The sequence below is a fragment of the Sylvia atricapilla genome, unplaced genomic scaffold (genome assembly GCF_009819655.1).
Source record: "Sylvia atricapilla isolate bSylAtr1 unplaced genomic scaffold, bSylAtr1.pri scaffold_142_arrow_ctg1, whole genome shotgun sequence".
Classification (NCBI taxonomy): domain Eukaryota; kingdom Metazoa; phylum Chordata; class Aves; order Passeriformes; family Sylviidae; genus Sylvia; species Sylvia atricapilla.
Genome location: NW_027077070.1, coordinates 21,113 through 38,557, shown reverse-complemented (window position 1 = coordinate 38,557; position 17,445 = coordinate 21,113). Strand labels below are relative to the sequence as shown.

The following is a 17,445-nucleotide window of genomic DNA, read 5'->3' as shown; positions in this document are numbered from 1 at the left end:
CCCGTGACCTCGTGTGACCTTTGACCCCGTGACCTCTAGTGACCTTTGACCCCGTGACCTCTAGTGACCTTTGACCCCGTGACCTCTAGTGACCTTTGACCTTTGACTCCGTGACCTCTAGTGACCTTTGACCTTTGACCCCGTGACCTCTAGTGACCTTTGACCCCGTGACCTCTAGTGACCTTTGACCCCGTGATCTCTAGTGACCTTTGACCCCGTGACCTCTAGTGACCTTTGACCCCGTGACCTCTAGTGACCTTTGACCTTTGACCCAGTGACCTCTAGTAACCTTTGACCCCGTGACCTCTAGTGACCTTTGACCCCGTGACCTCTAGTGACCTTTGGCCTTTGACCCCGTGACCTCTAGTGACCTTTGACCTTTGACTCCGTGACCTCTAGTGACCTTTGACCTTTGACCTCTAGTGACCTTTGACCTCTAGTGACCTCTAGTGACCTTTGACTCCGTGACCTCTAGTGACCTTTGACCTTTGACCCCGTGACCTCTAGTGACCTTTGACCTTTGACCCCGTGACCTCTAGTGACCTTTGACCTTTGACCCCGTGACCTCTAGTGACCTCTGACCCGTGACCTCGAGTGACCTTTGACCCCGTGACCTCTAGTGACCTTTGACCTTTGACCTCTAGTGACCTTTGACCCCGTGACCTCTAGTGACCTTTGACCTTTGACCTCTAGTGACCTTTGACCTTTGACCCCGTGACCTCTAGTGACCCCGTGACCTCTAGTGACCTTTGACCCCGTGACCTCTAGTGACATTTGACCTTTGACCCCGTGACCTCTAGTCACCTTTGACCTTTGACCCCGTGACCTCTAGTGACCTTTGACCCCGTGACCTCTAGTGACCTTTGACCTTTGACTTCTCGAGACCTTTGACCAGGAGTGACCCTAGGTGACCCAAGGTGTGACCCTGAGTGACCCCGAGTGACACCGAGTGACCCCTGGTTACCCTAGGTGTGACCTCAGGTGACCCCAGGAGTGACCCAAGGTGTGACCCCAGGTGACTCCAGGTGTGACCCCAGGTGTGACCTCAGGTGACCATAGGTGTTACCCCAGGTGACCCCAGGTGTGACCCCGAGTGACCCCAGGAGTGACCCCAGGTGACCCCACGTGACCCCAAGTGACCCCAGGTGTGACCCCGAGGGACCCCAAGTGTGACCTCAGGTGACCCCAGGTGTGACCTTGAGGGACCCCAGAAGTGACCCCAGGTGACTTTAGGTGACCTTAGGGGTGACCCCGAGCGACCCCAGGTGTGACCTCAGGTGACCCCAGGGGTGATCCGGAGTGACCCCAGGTGACCCCAGGTCACCCGAGGTGTGACCCCGAGTGACCGCAGGGGTGACCCCAGGTGACCTCACGTGTGGCCCTGTGTGATCCCAGGTGTGACGTCAGGTGACTTTAGGTGTTACCCCGGGTGACCCCAGGTGTGACCTCACGTGAGCCCAGGTGTGACCCCAGGTGAGCAAAGGTGACCCCAGGTGTGGCCCCGGGTGACCCCACGTGACCCCAGGTGACCCCAGGTGTGACCCCGGATGACCCCCGGTGTGACCCCAGGTGTGACCCCGAGTGACCCCAGGTGTGACCCCGAGTGACCCCAGGTGAACCCAGTTGACCCCCGGTATGACCCCGAGTGACCCCAAGTGTGACCCCAGGTGACCCCAGGTGTGACCCCGGGTGACCCCGAGTGACCCCAGGTGTGACCCCAAGTGACCCCAGGTGTGACTCCAGGTGTAAACCCCAGGTGTGACCCTGAGTGACCCCAAGTGTGACCCCAGGTGACCCCAGGTGTGACCCCGAGTGACCCCGAGTGTGACCCCAGGTGACCGCAGGTGTGACCCCGAGTGACCCAGGTGTTACCCCGGGTGACCCCAGGTGTGAACCCGAGTGACCCCAGGTGACCCCAGGGGTGACCCCGAGTGACCCCAAGTGTGACCCCGGGTGACCCCGGGTGACCCCAGGTGTGACCCCGAGTGACCCCAGGTGTGACCCCAGGTGTCCCCAGGTGACCCCAGGTGACCCTAGGTGTGACCATGAGTGACCCCAGGTGTGACCCTAGGTGACCCCAGGTGTGACGACGAGTGACCCCAGGTGTGACCCCAGGTGACCCCGGGTGACCCCGAGTGACCATGAGTGACCCCGGGTGACCCCAGGTGTGACCCTGAGTGACCCCGAGTGACCACGTGTGACCCCAGGTGTGACCCCAAGTGACCCCAGGTGTGACCCCAAGTGACCCAAGGTGTGACCCCAGGTGACCCAAGATGTGAACCCAGGTGTGACCTCGAGTGACCCTAGGTGACCCAAGGTGTGACCCCAGGTGTGACCTCGAGTGACCCCGTGTGACCCCAGGTGTAACCCCAGGTGACGTCAGGTGTGACCCCGAGTGACCCCAGGTGTGACCCCGGGTGACCCCAGGTGTGACCCCAAGTGACCCCGAGTGACCCCAGGTGTGACCCCAGGTGACCCCAGGGGTGACCCCGAGTGACCCCAGGTGTGACCCCGGGTGACCCCAGGTGTGACCCCAAGTGACCCCGAGTGACCCCAGGGGTGACCCCGAGTGACCCCAGGTGTGACCCCAGGTGACCCCAGGTGTGACCCCGAGTGACCCCAGGTGTGACCCCGAGTGACCCAAGGTGTGACCTCAGGTGATCCCAGGGGTGGCCCCAGGTGACCCCTGGTGTTACCCCGAGTGACCCCAGGTGTGACCTGAGGTGACCCCGAGTGACCCCAGGTGTGACCCCAGGTGTGACCCCTTGTGACCCCAGGTGTGACCCCAGGTGACCCCAGGTGTGACCCCGAGTGACCCCAGGTGTGACCCCAGGTGACCCCAGGTGTGACCCCGAGTGACCCCAGGTGTGACCCCGAGTGACCCCAGGTGACCCCAGGTGACCCCAGGTGACCCCAGGTGTGACCCCGAGTTACCCCAGGTGTGACCCCAGGTGACCCCAGGTGACCCCAGGTGTGACCTTGAGTGACCCCAGGTGTGACCCCGTGTGACCCCAGGTGACCCCAGGTGTGACCCGGAGCGACCCCAGGTGTGACCCCAGGTGACCCCAGGTGTGACCCTGAGTGACCCCGAGTGACCCCAGGTGACCCCAGGTGTGACCCCGAGTGACCCCAGGTGTGACCCCAGGTGTAATATCAGGTGACCCCAGGTGTGACCCCTGGTGACCCCAGGGGTGACTCCAGGAGACCCCAGGGGTGACCCCGAGTGACCTCGAGTGACCCCAGGTGTGACCCCAGGTGTGACCCTGAGTGACCCCAGGTGTGACCCCGGGTGACCCCAGGTGTGACCCCAAGTGGCCCCAGCTGTGACCCCGGGTGACCCCAGGTGTGACCCCGAGTGACCCCGAGTGACCCGAGTTGTGACCTCCGTGACCTTTGACCTTTGACCCCGTGACCTCTAGTGACCTTTGACCTTTGACCCCGTGACCTCTAGTGACCTTTGACCCCGTGACCTCTAGTGACCTTTGACCTTTGACCCCGTGACCTCTAGTGACCTTTGACCTTTGACCCCGTGACCTCTAGTGACCTTTGACCCCGTGACCTCTAGTGACCTTTGACCCCGTGACCTCTAGTGACCTTTGACCTTTGACCCCGTGACCTCTAGTGACCTTTGACCTTTGACCCCGTGACCTCTAGTGACCTTTGACCCCGTGACCTCTAGTGACCTTTGACCCCGTGACCTCTAGTGACCTTTGACCTTTGACCCCGTGACCTCTAGTGACCTTTGACCTTTGACCCCGTGACCTCTAGTGACCTTTGACCCCGTGACCTCTAGTGACCTTTGACCTTTGACCCCGTGACCTCTAGTGACCTTTGACCTTTGACCCCGTGACCTCTAGTGACCTTTGACTTTTGACCTCTAGTGACCTTTGACCTTTGACCCCGTGACCTCTAGTGACCTTTGACCTTTGACCCCGTGACCTCTAGTGACCTTTGACCTTTGACCCCGTGACCTTTGACCCCGTGACCTCTAGTGACCTTTGACCTTTGACCCCGTGACCTCTAGTGACCTTTGACCCCGTGACCTCTAGTGACCTTTGACCCCGTGACCTCTAGTGATCTTTGACCCCGTGACCTCTAGTGACCTTTGACCTTTGACCCCGTGACCTCTAGTGACCTTTGACCTTTGACCCCGTGACCTCTAGTGACCTTTGACCTTTGACCCCGTGACCTCTAGTGACCTTTGACCCCGTGACCTCTAGTGACCTTTGACCCCGTGACCTCTAGTGACCTTTGACCTTTGACCCCGTGACCTCTAGTGACCTTTGACCTTTGACCCCGTGACCTCTAGTGACCTTTGACCCCGTGACCTCTAGTGACCTTTGACCTTTGACCCCGTGACCTCTAGTGACCTTTGACCCCCGTGACCTCTAGTGACCTTTGACCCCGTGACCTCTAGTGACCTCTAGTGACCTTTGACCCCGTGACCTCTAGTGACCTTTGACCTTTGACCCCGTGACCTCTAGTGACCTTTGACCCCGTGACCTCTAGTGACCTTTGACCTTTGACCCCGTGACCTCTAGTGACCTTTGACCTTTGACCCCGTGACCTCTAGTGACCTTTGACCCCGCGACCTCTAGTGACCTTTGACCTTTGACCCCGTGACCTCTAGTGACCTTTGACCCCGTGACCTCTAGTGACCTTTGACCTTTGACCCCGTGACCTCTAGTGACCTTTGACCTTTGACCCCGTGACCTCTAGTAACCCTTGACCCCCGTGACCTCTAGTGACCTTTGACCTTTGACCCCGTGACCTCTAGTGACCTTTGACCCCGTGACCTCTAGTGACCTTTGACCCCGTGACCTCTAGTGACCTTTGACCCCGTGACCTCTAGTGACCTTTGACCTTTGACCCCGTGACCTCTAGTGACCTTTGACCCCGTGACCTCTAGTGACCTTTGACCTTTGACCCCGTGACCTCTAGTGACCTTTGACCCCGTGACCTCTAGTGACCTTTGACCCCGTGACCTCTAGTGACCTTTGACCTTTGACCCCGTGACCTCTAGTGACCTTTGACCCCCGTGACCTCGTGTGACCTTTGACCTTTGACCCCGTGACCTCTAGTGACCTTTGACCCCCGTGACCTCGTGTGACCTTTGACCCCGTGACCTCTAGTGACCTTTGACCCCGTGACCTCTAGTGACCTTTGACCTTTGACTCCGTGACCTCTAGTGACCTTTGACCTTTGACCCCGTGACCTCTAGTGACCTTTGACCCCGTGACCTCTAGTGACCTTTGACCCCGTGACCTCTAGTGACCTTTGACCTTTGACCCAGTGACCTCTAGTAACCTTTGACCCCGTGACCTCTAGTGACCTTTGACCCCGTGACCTCTAGTGACCTTTGGCCTTTGACCCCGTGACCTCTAGTGACCTTTGACCTTTGACCCCGTGACCTCTAGTGACCTTTGACCTTTGACTCCGTGACCTCTAGTGACCTTTGACCTTTGACCTCTTGTGACCTTTGACCTCTAGTGACCTCTAGTGACCTTTGACCCCGTGACCTCTAGTGACCTTTGACTCCGTGACCTCTAGTGACCTTTGACCTTTGACCCCGTGACCTCTAGTGACCTTTGACCTTTGACCCCGTGACCTCTAGTGACCTTTGACCTTTGACCCCGTGACCTCTAGTGACCTCTGACCCGTGACCTCGAGTGACCTTTGACCCCGTGACCTCTAGTGACCTTTGACCTTTGACCTCTAGTGACCTTTGACCCCGTGACCTCTAGTGACCTTTGACCTTTGACCTCTAGTGACCTTTGACCTTTGACCCCGTGACCTCTAGTGACCCCGTGACCTCTAGTGACCTTTGACCCCGTGACCTCTAGTGACATTTGACCTTTGACCCCGTGACCTCTAGTGACCTTTGACCTTTGACCCCGTGACCTCTAGTGACCTTTGACCCCGTGACCTCTAGTGACCTTTGACCCCGTGACCTCTAGTGACCTTTGACCTTTGACTTCTCGAGACCTTTGACCAGGAGTGACCCTAGGTGACCCAAGGTGTGACCCTGAGTGACCCCGAGTGACACCGAGTGACCCCTGGTTACCCTAGGTGTGACCTCAGGTGACCCCAGGAGTGACCCAAGGTGTGACCCCAGGTGACTCCAGGTGTGACCCCGAGTGACCCCAGGTGACCCCAGGAGTGACCCCAGGTGTGACCTCAGGTGACCATAGGTGTTACCCCAGGTGACCCCAGGTGTGACCCCGAGTGACCCCAGGAGTGACCCCAGGTGACCCCACGTGACCCCAAGTGACCCCAGGTGTGACCCCGAGGGACCCCAAGTGTGACCTCAGGTGACCCCAGGTGTGACCTTGAGGGACCCCAGAAGTGACCCCAGGTGACTTTAGGTGACCTTAGGGGTGACCCCGAGCGACCCCAGGTGTGACCTCAGGTGACCCCAGGGGTGACCCGGAGTGACCCCAGGTGACCCCAGGTGACCCGAGGTGTGACCCCGAGTGACCGCAGGGGTGACCCCAGGTGACCTCACGTGTGGCCCTGTGTGATCCCAGGTGTGACGTCAGGTGACTTTAGGTGTTACCCCGGGTGACCCCAGGTGTGACCTCACGTGAGCCCAGGTGTGACCCCAGGTGAGCAAAGGTGACCCCAGGTGTGGCCCCGGGTGACCCCACGTGACCCCAGGTGACCCCAGGTGTGACCCCGGATGACCCCCGGTGTGACCCCAGGTGTGACCCCGAGTGACCCCAGGTGCGACCCCGAGTGACCCCAGGTGAACCCAGGTGACCCCCGGTATGACCCCGAGTGACCCCAAGTGTGACCCCAGGTGACCCCAGGTGTGACCCCGGGTGACCCCGAGTGACCCCAGGTGTGACCCCAAGTGACCCCAGGTGTGACTCCAGGTGTAACCCCAGGTGTGACCCCAAGTGACCCCAGGTGTGACTCCAGGTGTAACCCCAGGTGTGACCCTGAGTGACCCCAAGTGTGACCCCAGGTGACCGCAGGTGTGACCCCGAGTGACCCCAGGTGTTACCCCGGGTGACCCCAGGTGTGAACCCGAGTGACCCCAGGTGACCCCAGGGGTGACCCCGAGTGACCCCAAGTGTGACCCCAGGTGACCCCAGGAGACCCCATGTGTGACCCCGAGTGACCCCAGGTGTGACCCCAGGTGTCCCTAGGTGACCCCAGGTGACCCTAGGTGTGACCATGAGTGACCCCAGGTGTGACCCTAGGTGACCCCAGGTGTGACGACGAGTGACCCCAGGTGTGACTCCAGGTGACCCCAGGTGACCCCGAGTGACCCAGAGTGACCCCAGGTGACCCCAGGTGTGACCCTGAGTGACCCCGAGTGACCACGTGTGACCCCAGGTGTGACCCCAAGTGACCCCAGGTGTGACCCCAAGTGACCCAAGGTGTGACCCCAGGTGACCCAAGATGTGAACCCAGGTGTGACCTCGAGTGACCCTAGGTGACCCAAGGTGTGACCCCAGGTGTGACCTCGAGTGACCCCGTGTGACCCCAGGTGTAACCCCAGGTGACGTCAGGTGTGACCCCGAGTGACCCCAGGTGTGACCCCAGGTGACCCCAGGTGTGACCCCAGGTGACCCCGAGTGACCCCAGGTGTGACCCCAGGTGACCCCAGGTGTGACCCCGAGTGACCCCAGGTGTGACCCCGGGTGACCCCAGGTGTGACCCCAAGTGACCCCGAGTGACCCCAGGGGTGACCCCGAGTGACCCCAGGTGTGACCCCAGGTGACCCCAGGTGTGACCCCGAGTGACCCAAGGTGTGACCTCAGGTGATCCCAGGGGTGGCCCCAGGTGACCCCTGGTGTTACCCCGAGTGACCCCAGGTGTGACCTGAGGTGACCCCGAGTGACCCCAGGTGTGACCCCAGGTGTGACCCCGAGTGACCCCAGGTGACCCCAGGTGACCCCAGGTGACCCCAGGTGTGACCCCGAGTGACCCCAGGTGTGACCCCAGGTGACCCCAGGTGACCCCAGGTGTGACCTCGAGTGACCCCAGGTGTGACCCCGAGTGACCCCAGGTGACCCCAGGTGACCCCAGGTGACCCCAGGTGTGACCCCGGGTGTGACCCCAGGTGACCCCAGGTGACCCCGTGTGACCCCGAGTGACCCCAGGTGTGACCCCGTGTGACCCCAGGTGACCCCGAGTGACCCCAGGTGACCCCAGGTGTGACCCCGAGTGACCCCAGGTGACCCCAGGTGTGACCCCGAGTGACCCCAGGTGTGACCCCAGGTGTAATATCAGGTGACCCCAGGTGTGACCCCTGGTGACCCCAGGGGTGACTCCAGGAGACCCCAGGGGTGACCCCGAGTGACCTCGAGTGACCCCAGGTGTGACCCCAGGTGTGACCCTGAGTGACCCCAGGTGTGACCCCGGGTGACCCCAGGTGTGACCCCAAGTGGCCCCAGCTGTGACCCCGGGTGACCCCAGGTGTGACCCCGAGTGACCCCGAGTGACCCGAGTTGTGACCTCCGTGACCTTTGACCTTTGACCCCGTGACCTCTAGTGACCTTTGACCTTTGACCCCGTGACCTCTAGTGACCTTTGACCCCCGTGACCTCTAGTGACCTTTGACCTTTGACCCCGTGACCTCTAGTGACCTTTGACCCCGTGACCTCTAGTGACCTTTGACCTTTGACCCCGTGACCTCTAGTGACCTTTGACCTTTGACCCCGTGACCTCTAGTGACCTTTGACCCCGTGACCTCTAGTGACCTTTGACCCCGTGACCTCTAGTGACCTTTGACCTTTGACCCCGTGACCTCTAGTGACCTTTGACCTTTGACCCCGTGACCTCTAGTGACCTTTGACCCCGTGACCTCTAGTGACCTTTGACCTTTGACCCCGTGACCTCTAGTGACCTTTGACCTTTGACCCCGTGACCTCTAGTGACCTTTGACTTTTGACCTCTAGTGACCTTTGACCTTTGACCCCGTGACCTCTAGTGACCTTTGACCCCGTGACCTCTAGTGACCTTTGACCCCGTGACCTCTAGTGACCTTTGACTTTTGACCTCTAGTGACCTTTGACCCCGTGACCTCTAGTGACCTTTGACCTTTGACTTCTCGAGACCTTTGACCAGGAGTGACCCTAGGTGACCCAAGGTGTGACCCTGAGTGACCCCGAGTGACACCGAGTGACCCCTGGTTACCCTAGGTGTGACCTCAGGTGACCCCAGGAGTGACCCAAGGTGTGACCCCAGGTGACTCCAGGTGTGACCCCGAGTGACCCCAGGTGACCCCAGGAGTGACCCCAGGTGTGACCTCAGGTGACCATAGGTGTTACCCCAGGTGACCCCAGGTGTGACCCCGAGTGACCCCAGGAGTGACCCCAGGTGACCCCACGTGACCCCAAGTGACCCCAGGTGTGACCCCGAGGGACCCCAAGTGTGACCTCAGGTGACCCCAGGTGTGACCTTGAGGGACCCCAGAAGTGACCCCAGGTGACTTTAGGTGACCTTAGGGGTGACCCCGAGCGACCCCAGGTGTGACCTCAGGTGACCCCAGGGGTGACCCGGAGTGACCCCAGGTGACCCCAGGTGACCCGAGGTGTGACCCCGAGTGACCGCAGGGGTGACCCCAGGTGACCTCACGTGTGGCCCTGTGTGATCCCAGGTGTGACGTCAGGTGACTTTAGGTGTTACCCCGGGTGACCCCAGGTGTGACCTCACGTGAGCCCAGGTGTGACCCCAGGTGAGCAAAGGTGACCCAGGTGTGGCCCCGGGTGACCCCACGTGACCCCAGGTGACCCCAGGTGTGACCCCGGATGACCCCCGGTGTGACCCCAGGTGTGACCCCGAGTGACCCCAGGTGAGACCCCGAGTGACCCCAGGTGAACCCAGGTGACCCCCGGTATGACCCCCGAGTGACCCCAAGTGTGACCCCAGGTGACCCCAGGTGTGACCCCGGGTGACCCCGAGTGACCCCAGGTGTGACCCCAAGTGACCCCAGGTGTGACTCCAGGTGTAACCCCAGGTGTGACCCTGAGTGACCCCAAGTGTGACCCCAGGTGACCCCAGGTGTGACCCCGAGTGACCCCGAGTGTGACCCCAGGTGACCGCAGGTGTGACCCCGAGTGACCCCAGGTGTTACCCCGGGTGACCCCAGGTGTGAACCCGAGTGACCCCAGGTGACCCCAGGGGTGACCCCGAGTGACCCCAAGTGTGACCCCAGGTGACCCCAGGAGACCCCATGTGTGACCCCGAGTGACCCCAGGTGTGACCCCAGGTGTCCCTAGGTGACCCCAGGTGACCCTAGGTGTGACCATGAGTGACCCCAGGTGTGACCCTAGGTGACCCCAGGTGTGACGACGAGTGACCCCAGGTGTGACTCCAGGTGACCCCAGGTGACCCCGAGTGACCCAGAGTGACCCCAGGTGACCCCAGGTGTGACCCTGAGTGACCCCGAGTGACCACGTGTGACCCCAGGTGTGACCCCAAGTGACCCCAGGTGTGACCCCAAGTGACCCAAGGTGTGACCCCAGGTGACCCAAGATGTGAACCCAGGTGTGACCTCGAGTGACCCTAGGTGACCCAAGGTGTGACCCCAGGTGTGACCTCGAGTGACCCCGTGTGACCCCAGGTGTAACCCCAGGTGACGTCAGGTGTGACCCCGAGTGACCCCAGGTGTGACCCCGGGTGACCCCAGGTGTGACCCCGAGTGACCCCGAGTGACCCCAGGTGTGACCCCAGGTGACCCCAGGGGTGACCCCGAGTGACCCCAGGTGTGACCCCGGGTGACCCCAGGTGTGACCCCAAGTGACCCCGAGTGACCCCAGGTGTGACCCCGAGTGACCCCAGGTGTGACCCCAGGTGACCCCAGGTGTGACCCCGAGTGACCCCAGGTGTGACCTCAGGTGATCCCAGGGGTGGCCCCAGGTGACCCCTGGTGTTACCCCGAGTGACCCCAGGTGTGACCTGAGGTGACCCCGAGTGACCCCAGGTGTGACCCCAGGTGTGACCCCGAGTGACCCCAGGTGACCCCAGGTGACCCCAGGTGACCCCAGGTGTCACCCCGGGTGTGACCCCAGGTGACCCCAGGTGACCCAAGGTGGGACTCCGAGTGACCCCGAGTGACCCCAGGTGACCCCAGGTGTGACCCCGTGTGACCCCAGGTGACCCCAGGTGTGACCCGGAGCGACCCCAGGTGTGACCCCAGGTGACCCCAGGTGTGACCCAGAGTGACCCCGAGTGACCCCAGGTGACCCCAGGTGTGACCCCGAGTGACCCCAGGTGTGACCCCAGGTGTAATATCAGGTGACCCCAGGTGTGACCCCGAGTGACCCCAGGTGACCCCAGGTGACCCCAGGTGACCCCAGGTGTGACCATGAGTGACCCCAGGTGTGACCCCAGGTGACCCCAGGTGTGACCCCAAGTGGCCCCAGGTGTGACCCCGGGTGACCCCAGGTGTGACCCCGAGTGACCCCAGGTGTGACATCAAGTGACCTCAGGTGTGACCCCAGGTGTGACCCCGAGTGACCCGAGTTGTGACCTCCGTGACCTTTGACCTTTGACCTTCGTGATCTTTAAACTTTCGTGACCTTTCTTGACCTTTGACCTCCGTGATTTTTGACCTTTAAACTCCGTGACCTTTGACGTTTGACCTTTCGTGACCTTTGACCTTTTGTGACGTTTGGCCTTTGACCTTTGATTCCCGTGACCTTTGACCTTTGACCCCGTGACCTTTGACCTTTGACCTCCCGTGACCTTTGACCCCCTGATTTTTTGATTTTTGACCCTGTGACCTTTGATCTTTGACCTCTTTGACCTTTGACCTTTGACCTTTAGTGACCTTTGACCTCCGTGACCTTTAGTAACCTGTGAACACATGACCTCTAGTGACCTTTGACCTTTGACCCCGTAACCTTTCGTGACCTTTAAGTTCAGCCCAAAATCAACCACCATTCAGCCCAAAAACAACACAAAATTACCCCCAAATGCCCAAAACCTACTGAATACTGTCCCAAAACTCTCCCAAAATGATCCTAAAATTACCCCCAAAATTCAGCCCCAAAATCTATAAAATCAGCCCTAAAAATGATCCCAAATTCAGACCCAAAATCAGTGAAAATTCACCCCAAAATTGACCTCAAATTAAACCCAAAATTGTTCCAAAATTACCTCAAAATTCAGCCCAAAATCAGCCAAAATCAGCCCAAAAACCACCCAAACATCTGCTCCAAATGCTCCCCAAATCAGCCCAACATTCAGCCCCAAATGACCCAAATTTCTCCCAAAAGAGCCAGAAAAATTACCCCCAAATCTGCTCCAAAATCAGCCCAATTTCAGCCCAAACAGTCCCAAAACCAGCCCCAAAAGCAGCTCCAAAAGCAGCCCCAAAATACCCCATAAATCACCGAAAATTCAGCACAAACTCACCTCAAAATGCAGCCCAAAATGACCCCCAAAATCCACCCACACCAGCTCCAAATTCTCCTAAAATTCAGCCCACAAATCAGCCCAGAAGCGCCCAAAATTCAGCAAAATTACCCCAAAATTCAGCCCAAATTTTCCAAAATTCAGCCCAAATCAACCTCAAATTCAGCCCAAAAATATGCACAAATCAGCCCCAAATCAATCAGCATTCAGCCCAAATTGCCTCTCACTTGTCCCCAAGTCGGCTAAAAATTCAGCCCCAAATCAGCCCGAGAATCCGCCTCCAAAGACACCCCAAATCCACAGTCGGGCGGCAGCACTGCCCTCGAGCTCACAGCCCGGGGCTGCCGTGCGGCTCGCTGACGGGCACGGGGAGCAGCTGCAGTACCGCCCTCTGCCCACACGGTGGCAGCACCGCCTTGAGCGCAGCCCGGGGCTGCCGCGGGCTGGAGCTGCAGTACCGCCCTCTGCCCACACGGTGGCAGCACCGCCTTGAGCGCAGCCCGGGGCTGCCGCGGGCTGGAGCTGCAGTACCGCTCTCTGCCCACACGGTGGCAGCACCGCCGCACAGCCCGGCCCGGGGCAGCGGCGCACAGCGGGAGGCAAAAAAGCGCGCGGCCAAAAATGCCCTTCCGAACATCCTCTGGAATAAACGACCCAAAAGACCCCCAACCGCAACTGCAAGAACCCAGCCATCAGCCAAACTGAAACCAAAAAAGCCTTTCGTTTAAGCTATGTTCCAATTTTTTTTGTATTAATTATTTTAATATTTTAGTCATAATTATAATTATTTATATATTTATATATCATCATTACCATTCGTCGTTTTTATTCATATCTATGTCTACTGCATATAATACGTTATAAATATATTTAAGATGTAGCCGTATATATTGTACTTATTTTTATTATTGATATTTCTTATTTTTCTATTTTTTTAACTTTTTTTTTTAATTCGTGTTTAACATATTAACAAATAAACAGTATTTTAAACTAGATGAAATCATCAAGCTAACACATCAGAACCACACTTAATGAGGATTAAATGCACCTGGGTCTCTAAGGGGTCAAGATGTAATTTTTATTTGAAAATTACTGGCATAATTTCTCTTTCAGTGTTTTGTTCTTGGGGGAGTGGATGTGAGGGTTTTTGGTTTTTTTTTGCTTTGTTTTGGATTTCTTTGTTAATAAAAGTTATAAATAACGAGTCCAGTTTCATTTAAAAGTGCCAATTCATTAATAGAATTTTGTGAATCAGTATTTTGTGGAAAAAGCCAACAGCAATGGGACAGCATCTAGCCCCCGGGATTAAATGCTGGGTGCACACCTCAGGTGTGACTGCAAAGCCGCACCCCTCCCCGCTCACAGATTCTGCCCCAGACAGTCTCTGCTTGAGGAAAGAGGTTGCCTCTTTCTCTTGTCTACTCTGCAGCTGTTTTCAAATCTACATTTCTTTTCTTTTCCTCTGCTGCTCTGCTGATTGGGGCTCGGGGCAGAGCCGATCCTTCTGATTAGTTTTTCGGGAACTCGGCATACCCACGGCCACGGGGCAGAGTGTGGATAAAGGCTCAGTCAGGCGAGGAGCATTGAGTCATTAGGAATGTCATCTCAGGAGAAGGCCCATCTCCTTCAGGGAACTCCTCCCTTTAGTTTGTAGATGGGGGGTTAACGTCATCCTGGAAACAATCACGGAGCTGCAGAATACTTTTATTTCAAAGAGACATAGGCATTAGATATCGTACATGTTTTATACAGAATGTTTTACTAAAAGAACAAATTAATTCCACCATGGCTATAATAATAACCAAGGAGGTTCGGGGAGCTACAAAAGAAAGCGTCGACTTTGTTTTGTGGCTGCCTCTGAAATACACCCCGACATCAGGCTGCTGCTGGCGATTCTGTGCACGGGTGGGACGAGACCTGTTCGGGGGCTGAAAGGAATAAAAGGGCCCCGGGGGGTTCAGGGCTTTCTCCGTTCAGCTGTTTGACCCGAGCAGAAAACACGGAGCTTTTGCTGAACTGCGCCCTCCATTCTATCCACACGTCCAGGGCACGGGGAGGTCGTTTCTCAACTTCTTTCTTGCCAGCAGCCAAACTTCCACAGCCCCGGGGACAGAAAGAGTCTGGGGAAAACAGGAACAGAGAAAACATGAAAAAATAAAACAAAAATACATCAAATAAGAAACAAAATTAAATAGAAAAAGGAAATAAAATTTAAAAGTAAAAAAATAAAATTAAAAATAAAAAGAAAGAAAATTGAATAAAAAACTACAATTACTAAAAGTAATTAAAATTAGGTAAAAAAGTAAAAGAAAATTGAAAATTAAAATTAAAAAATAAGAAGAAAAACGTTTTAAAAACACAATACTAACGAAAATAACACACACACACACAAAAAAAAAAAAAAAAAAAAAAAAAAAAAAAAACACAAAGAAGACAAAATAAAACATAATAAATAAAATACAAAATTAAATAAATGCAGCTCTGCCCTCATGCCCCTGCCTAACACAGCTCCAGGAGTTTCCTGGATTAGGCTGCAATATGGAAAACAAACCCAGTGCCTCCCACAAACTAAGGTTTTCTAGACAATGCCCAGTTTTGCTTGCAAACAAATTCTATCTTAGCGGGAAGCTCACTCTGGACGAGCAGCCACACGTGTGCCAAGGCAGGAAAGAACCACCTCACTGTGTCCCAGGAAGAGCAGCCAGGCCAGGACTGAAGTTTTAAGGGGATCCATGGAATTACAAATGCAGCAAATTGAACTTTACAAAGAGATGAATCATGGCCATGAAACACTTGGCAAGTTTTGCTGGGAATTCGCAGAATTCTGTGGGTACGGTGCTGAACAACGCCTGATTTACCAACATTAATTTGGTATATTTCCTTGGAAACGTGCCCTAACACGTACCAAAATCCCAATCAGGATGGAAAACTAGCCTTTGCAATAAACATTCCCTTCCTAAAACCAGAGAGAGGAGAAACATCAAATAAAAGGAAGGAATAATACCAAAATCCCAGCTTGCCTGGAAAACAAGCTCACAAATTCCTAACACTGAAATCTTTTGGCACAGTCATCGAGTCAGGGGAAGTTCATGGAATGATGATTTAAAATCTGCTTCCTCTGCTCTGATTTTAAAGGGAAGTGGGAATTCAACAGGTCTACTTGCTCCTATCCAAGAGTCACCTGTAGTTTGTGGGAGTAGATGCAGAGAAACTCCAGACTCGCTTGTATTTGACATCTGAAACTCTGTAGGGCAGGAATGTGTGGGGCAGAGAAACGAGGTCAGGATGTGGGGCAGGATAGGTGTAGGGCAGGATTATGTATGGGGCAGAGCTCAGGGAGAAAATCAGGGGGCAGAAAAATCCATGGGGCAGAGATCTGCGGGGCAGGAATGGGGGAAGGAACGTGTGGGGCAGAGCTGGGGGAGAGAAACAGAGCCAGGAAATCTACGGGGCAGGAAAATCCATGGGTCAGGAATGTGTGGGGCAGAAAAATGGGGTCAGAGAAATCTATAGGGCCAGAATGTCTGGGCAGGGAACATCATTCCCACACATTCCCTGCCCCACAGATCGCAATCGTGCCCCACATCCTGACCCCATTCCAGTCCCATAGATTTTCTAACCCCTCTTTTCTCCCCAGCTCTGCCCCACACATTCCTGACCCTGTTTTTCTTCCCCCAGCACCGCCCCACACAGCTCCTGGGGAGACCTGTCCCCTATGAATTTATGTCTTAAAAATGAAGGTTTTAGTTTAGTAAAGATCAATTTTTGCTGCTAAAAATTAAGGAGGTGGCATGCTGGTGTCAGTGCTTTAACCTTCTGACATGAGAGGGTATTTGCAGTAAAAATTCATTATTGAAGCAGCTAACTTCAAAATAAGACTTAACCACACAGTTATCCAACAGAGAGTCTCAAAATCAAGATATAAATCTGACAGCTATTAAAAAAACTGCTGTCTTTGAAGCCTGTAACTTACCAGCCCCAGTGTCTGGTCCCTGGGCTGCTCTGCCAGGGATTTTATCCCTCTGCATCTGAAAGAAAGTTAGGACACAGGTCAAAGTGCTGCAGAGTAACTTGACAGCTCCAGACACCACGTGGCAACATGGGAACACCCTCCACAGGCCAGCTACACCCTACGTCACAAATTCCAACTCCCCGGGCCTTACCCTATTATCCCTACATCCAGACTGAGCAGCAAGGCAGAGCAGCTCCGGCCCAAACACACACAGACACCCGTGACACAGGGCAGGACAAACGAGGGGACACAACAGCGACAGAAATCTCTTGGCAAGAGGAACGACCAAGAGGACTCGGGATCAGATGACCGAGGTAAGACTGAGGGTGAGCTGACCAGGCTCAGAGAACCCTGCAGCAAGAAGATGACAATGGGATGAATTATCCCAAGAACCAAGGAGATGGATGCCCGAGAATGCCACGGTCAGAATCCTCTACCTATCTTTGCATTCCTAAAAGACCTAATCCTCCAGAATGGACCGTGGCAGTGCACAGCTGTGGACACAGCTCAGAACAAGACCCAAAAAGGCACCAGACCGGATGCTTGTGAAGAGAGATGGATTCTGGTGCGTGTCTGAGCAGCCGAGTCAAAGGCACCTGGCCGAGGAACGCAGAGACCAGAGATGCTGAGAGCGATGCCAGGGTTTTGATAAGCCCCTCGAAGGGCAAAGGGAAAACACATGGCAGACAAAACACCCAAAACACACAGAGGGCACCACAGACGAGTGACACGACACACGCCACGACTGCTCTGCCCTGCTCACCTCAGCACAGGGATCAAAAATGAGATTGTCCCTTCCTGTAGCCTAAGGGGTCACAGCTTGGACATCCCCGCCTCCAAACCTGACCCAAAACTCCATTCCCGGTGACCCCTGCCCTGGCAGCCCGCTTTCATCCCCTCGGTGAGCCAGGAGCCCTCCACTTATCTCTCGGACGTCTGAGGATGCAAATCCACGCCTCCGGGTGGTGAAGAAGGTCGCCTCGCCCTCAGGGAAATTCCTGGTGTCACCGGGCTGCCGTCTCAGTCAGCTACAACAAAGATGACCCAACATGAATGCACGA

At 56.1% G+C, this 17,445-nt stretch overlaps 1 long non-coding RNA gene across 2 annotated transcripts; it reads right to left on the bottom strand.

Moving 5' to 3' along the window:
• Window positions 1–14,059: 14,059 nt before the first annotated feature.
• On the bottom strand, window positions 14,060–17,407 carry LOC136374822 (uncharacterized). 2 transcript variants are annotated; one of them, XR_010745980.1, is made up of 3 exons: window positions 17,369–17,407; window positions 16,346–16,400; window positions 14,060–14,492 (listed from the first exon to the last, which is right to left on the bottom strand). It is a non-coding gene; the product is annotated as an uncharacterized lncRNA (long non-coding RNA). The 2 variants fall into 2 exon arrangements; XR_010745979.1 differs by lacking the exon at window positions 17,369–17,407 and having other exon boundaries at window positions 16,346–17,278.
• Between the last annotated feature and the right edge of the window lie 38 nt (window positions 17,408–17,445).